Consider the following 8,125-nt stretch of genomic DNA (forward strand, 5'->3'; position numbering starts at 1 on the left):
TCCTACCTTAAATTACCCTTCAACTATTGTAAATATAACCATGTTGTCCTCATCTTTGATTTCATTAACTTCACGAAGCTAAAAATCTTTTCTATTGCTCCCAAATCAGAATATGTAAAGCCCTAATCGCTTCGTTCATTCCCTTCTCCGTTCCACCCGTTACGAAATTCCTCCGGCAACGCAATCCCACTCTCTCTACCTCATCAATTTTCGGTTATCAAATGGCAAAGATGATTATTATCGTCATCAAGAAGCTTATTATCATCCTCATCGTCCACAAACCTTCTCCTCAAATATTAGATTTTAGTGAAGGATCGGGAAGTGAAGAATTTGAGCAAGGTTTTTATAAGAGAATAATTTCTGGTTTGTCTTGATGAATTTATCAATTTTGATTTGATTTTGATTTTGATTTTAGTAATTGGTTCGATTTATAAATTTTTGATAAAGGGGATTACCTGATTTTTTTCGGGTGAAAGCACAAGCTTCACGCACGGGGTTAGGAAGTACGCAGAGGAGTTCGGAAGGTTGCTTCCGCAGCTGGGAACAGGGAGATTAGGACTGTTCTTGATAACCGACTTCTTGATAACCGACCAGTGGTATTAAAACTCTCTAATGACTTCTTCCTCTTAGTTGATAGTTGATGTAGTTGCTCTCTTCTTCCATAACTTTTGATCTCTACTTTGTTGTTCTTTTGATCTTTGTTCCAGCTGTACACAACCGTAGTTTGTAGTGATTTAGTGTTTAATTATTCTCGTGCTTCTGGCTTCAATGGTTCATAATTTTCCAAAATAACATTTGTTGCCTCCAATATTCAATTCCGCAAAATACATGTTTAATTGGTATAGAAAACTCAAGAATATTGTTCAAAGTTCTTATTCTATATAATTACCCTTCAACTATTGTAAATATAACCATGTTGTCCTCATCTTTCATTTCATTAACTTCACGAAGCTAAAATCTTTTCTATTGCTCCCTAAATTATCCTTCAACTATTGTAAATATAACCATGTTGTCCTCATCTTTCATTTCATTAACTTCACGAAGCTAAAATCTTTTCTATTGCTCCCAAATCAGAATATGTAAAGCCCTAATCGCTTCGTTCATTCCCTTCTCCGTTCCACCCGTTACGAAATTCCTCCGGCAACGCAATCCTACTCTCTCTACCTCATCAATATTCGGTTATCAAATGGCAAAGATGATTATTATCATCATCAAGAAGCTTATTATCATCCTCATCGTCCACAAACCTTCTCCTCAAATATCAGATTTTAGTGAAGGATCGGGAAGTGAAGAATTTGAGCAAGGTTTTTATAAGAGAATAATTTCTGGTTTGTCTTGATGAATTTATCAATTTTGATTTGATTTTGATTTTGATTTTAGTAATTGGTTCGATTTATAAATTTTTGACAAAGGGGATTACCTGACTTTTTCGGGTGAAAGCACAAGCTTCACGCACGGGGTTAGGAAGTACGCAGAGGAGTTCGAAAGGTTGCTTCCGTAGCTGGGAACGGGGAGATTAGGACTGTTCTTAATAACCGACCAGTGGTATTAAAACTCTCTAATGACTTCTTCCTCTTAGTTGATAGTTGATATAGTTGCTCTCTTCTTCCATAACTTTTGATCTCTGCTTTGTTGTTCTTTTGATCTTTGTTCCAGCTGTACACAGCCGTAGTTTGTAGTGATTGGGTGTTTAATTATTCTTATGCTTCTGGCTTCAATGGTTCATAATTTTCCATAATAACATTTGTTACCTCCAATATTCAATTCCGCAAAATACATGTTTAATTGGTATAGAAAACTCAAGAATATTTTTCAAAGTTCTTATTCTATATAATTTTTTAAAGTTGTTCATCATGATAATCAAGACTACTTAATGTAATGTTAATCGTTTAATCCCTATATATGTGTTTTTTATTCTTGTAGACTATATTTGGCAATATTCTGAATCGTAAAATACCTTGGCCTCAAGTACCTGAAGAGATGAGCTATGAAGCGTACGATCTTATAGAAAAGTAAGCATACAATACTCCTAAAATTTCCTTTAAGATGATTTATCTCTATTGGTGGACTGAGGAAGGGGCTTGCTCTGTATATTTAGACTGCAGTAATACACTATTAATGTTAATATGTCTACTATTTTTCCCGACTTAATAATTCCTGAGTGTTATTTTGTAGATTTTGATTTTATACTTCTTTAAAAGCTTGATAAATTGATCTAGGATATTTTTAGTTCAGTATGTTTGAGCGAGATATATCCACGTTTTTCATTTGATATTTCATTTCCTAGGTTTCCAAAGTCATACATGCTGGATAGAGTAGTATCATTTACCTTGTTATTATTCTCATGACTTCTCTAATATTAGTTACTTCACTGGTTCATGCCTCCATCAACCTTGCAATAGTTTTAAATGTCAAAAGGTTTAAGTTTGTTCTCCCTTTTGAATATTATAGTGACGTAGATCTCTTATTAATTGTGCACAATATTGTCCTGGCCAATGGAGACACATTTAAGGGCCTGTTTGGGTGTCTTTATGAAAATGAGGTGTTTATGCCACAAGATGGAAAGTGGACATCCACATATGCACTTTCCAATTGAGATTCCTTGGTTTGGTTTGAAATCCAAAAGATTAATGGTCAATTTGCACTTTGCATCAAAATCCTTATGTTTTTGAGGGATTTCTATTTGAGTAGCTTTAAGTGTCACCTCATCAATTTTATGATTTCTAAAGATGCAACATAACATGGGAAATTTTGAAAAGTTAAAACATGGGCCCTGCTATATGACAATTCCATGTTTTCCCTTCAGTTTACGTGCAATACATGCAACCAAACAAGCCCCTAACAGATGTACACTCCATAGTATTTGAAACTCAAGCCATCATTCTATCATACTCTATTTCGCCATCACAGTTTTAAACCTTAATAGCATTGAGAATTTATCAAAGGATTATATCTTAATTTAATTCATTTATTTTTTTTTGTTTGTGAACTAAAATTTCTAAGCACAAGGGAGTATTTTTGATAACTATTATTGCAATTGTACATTAAGATCAATAGTTCGAAGATTATAGGTTACTTCTAATTCTGCAAATTACACACCATGGAATCATGGAATTTACAGGCTTCATGAGGATTTGCAGTCATTTATTTGAGAATGGTAATAATTAGGATTCTTAATCATTTGATTAGGTTACGTTTTTAGAGATTTTAAGATATTGCTCCTTCAGACCTTCTACAATTACATATTAGTCCCTGTGATCTTTAAATTTTTATATTAGTCTCTCAAATCCTATAGGATATTGCAAATGGTCATTCAAGATAAATCGCATTAGATTTGAGGGAATGTGCAATTACTAAATACTTAAGGGATTAATATCTTAAAGAACCATATGTTTTAATGCGGCATGCGCTTCTCGCATTTATGCCAATGCATGAGTATCTCGTCATAGTATTTAATATGTTTAAAAAGGAGGAAATTAAGGGGGAAAATGTAAATTTCTTGTGATTTTGCAGGTTTCTCTGTTTTTGGAACTGATCATTTCATCTGATCACCTTTTTCCCCTTCCAATATAGTAGATTCCCTATGTTTAAAATGTTTGATTCTCTGTTACTTTTCTTGTTTACCCATGTTATATCAGGCTAGGGTTAATTGCAAAAAGACTGACCGTAGTGTTTTAACACTCTCTTTAACCTCCATTTAACCAAGAAAATCAAGACCTTTCGAAATTGATTCACTTGGAACATGTCTCCAAGACGATGCTTACAGAATTTTTTACTACGTGTAAAAAAATTAAAGAAGGTGACAAGAAGAAAAATGAAAAGGAGCACGAAAAGGAGTTATTATATGTAGAATTTCCTGAATATTATGTTTGGAATTCAACATCAAAATCTTAGAGTCCAAGAAAATAGAGACATGTGATAGGCCGTATCAACGGGGCTAACCCAATTGAAGGAGAGAGATATTACTTACGACTATTACTTACTCACATGTGGTGTTCGACATCATTTGAGGATCTACTGACGGTAAATGGTATTCATTGTAAATCTTTCAAGCAATCAGCCCAGAAATTAGGTCTTTTAGAATCTGGTGATAGCATAAGAGAGTGCTTAAATGAAGCCATCGTCTTCCAAATGCCAATAGCATTTCATTGTTTGTTTGCAACTATATTGGTTCATTGTAAGCCCACAGATGTTAATCATTTGTTGGATCAATATTTTGAATCATTATCTGAAGACTTCTCAAGGAAACCATATGCTACTAGAGCTTCGGTAATAAATAATACTCTTCTCAATATTAAGTTCTACTTAGAAAAGATCTGAGCTTGCTAATGTGAGGAAAAAAGGAAAAAAGAGAATTGAATAAAGGAAAAAAGAGAGGGGGCGGTTTCTGGTGCAGGTTAGCAAGCGATCTTGAGCTTGCTAATGTGCGCCCCCGCCGTGTTTAAAAATGCGGTTTCTGGTGCAGGTTAGCAAGCGATCTTGAGCTTGCTAATGTGCGCCCCCGCCGTGTTTAAAAATGGTAAGAAAAAAGAAAAATAATAGGAAAAATCTCTTCAATATCGGATTGAGATCATCAAATTCGAGTCTAGGTTCTCCTGGCGATCAAATCAATTTCTTGGAAGATGATGAAGATCCAAACTTGGAGGAGGAGCTCATGGGGTCAACGGGACCTAAGGGAGAGAAGAAAAAGGTGTTAATGGCAGATATTTTGTGCTCGACTGCTCCTATGAAGCCTGGAGCTCGGATTCGTGAGTTTTCTAATTCTCGATCGGGAAATGTTAGTTCTCCTAGTTTTTCTTGGGCGGATGAGGTGAATTTGGATGTAGTTTCATCTTCACAACTTCGATCTATGAGTTCGGTAAGAAATCTTGAATCTAATGATCCGCACTCAGTTCTTGATTCTGTTCCAATTCCTATTTCTTTAAATACTTTGGATAAAAGTTTTGATAGCAGTAGATCAGATAATTTGAAATTGAATTCTCTTATGAAGCCAGATTTGAATACTTGTTCTGAAAAATCTGAGCTTAGGCCTTTAATTTCTGGAAATAAGGAATCTGTTGTAGTATCAGATGATATGGTAATCAATAGTCCTGGAAAAGAAAAATCAGATTTTCCTCCTTTAGAATCTGTAAAGGAGCCAGTGATTCCTTCTCCTGTCAATAATTCAAGTAAGAATTGGATTAATCTCTTTGCTGACAATAGAAAATCAGGAAGTGGTTTGGTTTTGAATTATGTGACACCAACAAACAAGAATGCTGTGGTTTTTGAAAATGATGAATGGAATGAAGGAGCTACTTACTGGCAATCTTCACTAGTTGGTCAGGTGATTGGGCTTAATGTCAAATATAAGGCTATGGAAACTTTTGTTCATAAGGTGTGGAATCAATTGGCTATTCCAGAAATTTGCCTCCTTAGGGCTAGTGTTTATTTGTTAAAGTTCAAGAATAAAGAGGAAATGAATACTATCTTGGAGAAGGGGCCCTGGTTTTTTGGATCTCGACCATTTCTCCTAAATCCTTGGAATATTGATGAAGACTTTGATAAAATCAAGAATAACACTTATCCTATGTGGATTCAATTATCTGGATTGAAATTGAACTTATGGAATGAAAAGAGTATTAGCAAAATTGTGAGTATCATAGGTAAGCCAATTACTACAGACAAACTTACAGCTGATAGGCAAAGACTAGCCTATGCTAGAGTTCTTGTTGAAGTGCAAATGCCCTCACCCTTACCTGATCAAATAGCAATTCAGGGGCCAAATGGGAAAATTTTTTCTCAAAAAGTTAACTATGAATTTAAACCAAGATGGTGTGATTATTGTAAGGTGGTGGGACATGATTCAGCATATTGTAAGAGACAGCCTAGAATCCAGAAATGGGTACCAAAGCAAAAATTAAATGTTCCTAATATATCAGATGCAACTGCCAATGCAAGTGATTCTGGTAAGCAGGGAGATAATATGCAGGCTGTGCATGGTAACCAGGCTGAACTCAATCTGGTAATACAGAAGGAAAACACCAAAACATCAGTGGCTAGTAGTGAGCACAATCAAGGAAACTTAGGGGATCAAAGGAATCTGATACATCACAGTCAGGAGTTTCAAGCTGTGCATGGTGCACATAGTCACCTTGGGGATAAAGTCCTGTTTCAATCAGGGGAAAAGTTTTCTGAGGTCAGTAGATATAAGGGGCATACTTTTACTGGAGAATGTAGCAAAAGTCTTATGCCTGAGAATGTGCATGTGGTGCATAACCTGAATTCTAATATTGGACATATCCATAACTTTTCCCATGGAAATAAGCCCTGGTCTCTTGGTGTTAAGGAGCTTATTAATTCTAAGAACTCTTTTTCATCCTTGGGGGATTTAGTTATTGACCCTTCTACAATTGATAGAGGGGGTGGGTCTCTATGAATCTCTCTTTTTGGAATGTAAGAGGACTAAATAAGTCCTCTAAGCAACAGTTGGTTAGGCACCACCTGGTACAATATATTATATCCTTTGTGGCTCTTCTTGAAACTAAGATAAAGGAATCTTCACTGCCTATTGTAACTAAGAGAATTGGAAAAAACTGGAACTAGTTCTCAAATGTTAGGAGCCCTGCAAAAACTAGAATTCTTATCATGTGGGATGCTCAAATTTTGGATATTCAGATTATAAACTCCACTGATCAACAGATTACATGCAAGGTTAAATCTATGGATGGGAGACTGGAATGTATCATTTCCTCAATTTATGGTTTCAATCTTTTGGATGAAAGGAAGGCATTATGGGATGAACTTATGCAGATTAATCAGAGCATTGGTATGATGCTTTGGCTACTTTGTGGGGACTTTAATGCATTGATTAATAATGATGAAAAGCTTGGAGGGACAAGATTATCAGAAGCAGATACATGTGATTTTAATAATTTCATTTCAGATTGTCATCTTACTCATCTGAAGACTTTGGGATGTTATTATACATGGAACAACAAGCAATGCTCTGAAAATAGAGTGTGGAGTAGATTAGACAGGGCCCTTGTTAATGATTCCTGGATTCATTTGCTCAATACAAGCCATGTGGAATATCTTCTCCCTAGTTTCTCAGACCACTCACCAGCTCTACTATCCATATATGAAGATATTTCTCAAGGGAAAAAGCCTTTTAAGTTCTTTAAAATATGGACAAAGCATCCCAGCTTCACTACTACAGTCAATGATGTTTGGAAAAAAACTATTGAAGGATACACCATGTTCTCAATCTATTCAAAGTTGAAATTGCTGAGAGTAGCTCTTAAAGGACTGAATAAAAAATATTTTTATAACATTAGTGAGCAAGTCCTAAGGGCCAGAAATGATTTAGAGATTGTTCAAGAAAGATTGCAAACTTGCCCTCTTGATTCCTCTCTTATAAGTCAGGAGAAAGATTGCATCTCAAAATATAACAAGCTTATGGACTGCGAATTGTCTTTTTATCAACAAAAGGCCAGAATTACTTGGTGTTTGCAAGGAGACAGGTGCACAAGGCTTTTCCATGATATAGCAAAAACAAACAGACATAATAATAGAATTGCAATCCTTTACAACAACAGAGGAGACAGAATTATTGATGGGGATGGAATTGCTAATGAGTTGATTTCTTTTTACAAAAGTCTTATGGGCACAACTGTAGACACCTCTCCTCTGGATATTAATGTAGTAAAATCTGGACCCTGTCTGAGTATTGCTCAAGCAAATGAGTTGTCTTGCCCAGTCACAGATGCTGAAATTAAAACTGCAATTTTCTCAATGCAAGATGATAAGTCACCAGGACCAGATGGTTTTAGTGTGTCTTTCTTCAAATCTTCCTGGGAAATTATTGGTGATGAGCTTACATTGGCAATTAAAGACTTCTTCAGGACTGGGAAACTCTTGGGTATTGTGAATTCCACTTCTATAACTCTCATACCCAAAGTTCAGTGTCCAAAAACATGTTCAGATTTCAGGCCTATCTCCTGTTGTAACTGCATATACAAGTTCATCACAAAAATTTTAGCCAACAGGATAAACAAAGTTCTGGGGTTTTTAGTGAATGATGCTCAGTGTGCATTTGTAAAAGGGAGGCTGATTCAAAGTAATACTTTGTTGGCCCATGAATTGGTAA

General features: G+C 35.5%; 1 long non-coding RNA gene across 1 annotated transcript; it reads left to right on the forward strand.

Annotated features, from left to right (window-relative positions):
• Positions 1,472 to 2,518, forward strand: LOC109832401. Its single transcript, XR_002244751.1, has 3 exons — positions 1,472 to 1,545; positions 1,924 to 2,012; positions 2,502 to 2,518. It is a non-coding gene; the product is annotated as an uncharacterized LOC109832401 (long non-coding RNA).

The sequence above is a fragment of the Asparagus officinalis genome, chromosome 3, assembly GCF_001876935.1.
Source record: "Asparagus officinalis chromosome 3, Aspof.V1, whole genome shotgun sequence".
Lineage (NCBI taxonomy): Eukaryota > Viridiplantae > Streptophyta > Magnoliopsida > Asparagales > Asparagaceae > Asparagus > Asparagus officinalis.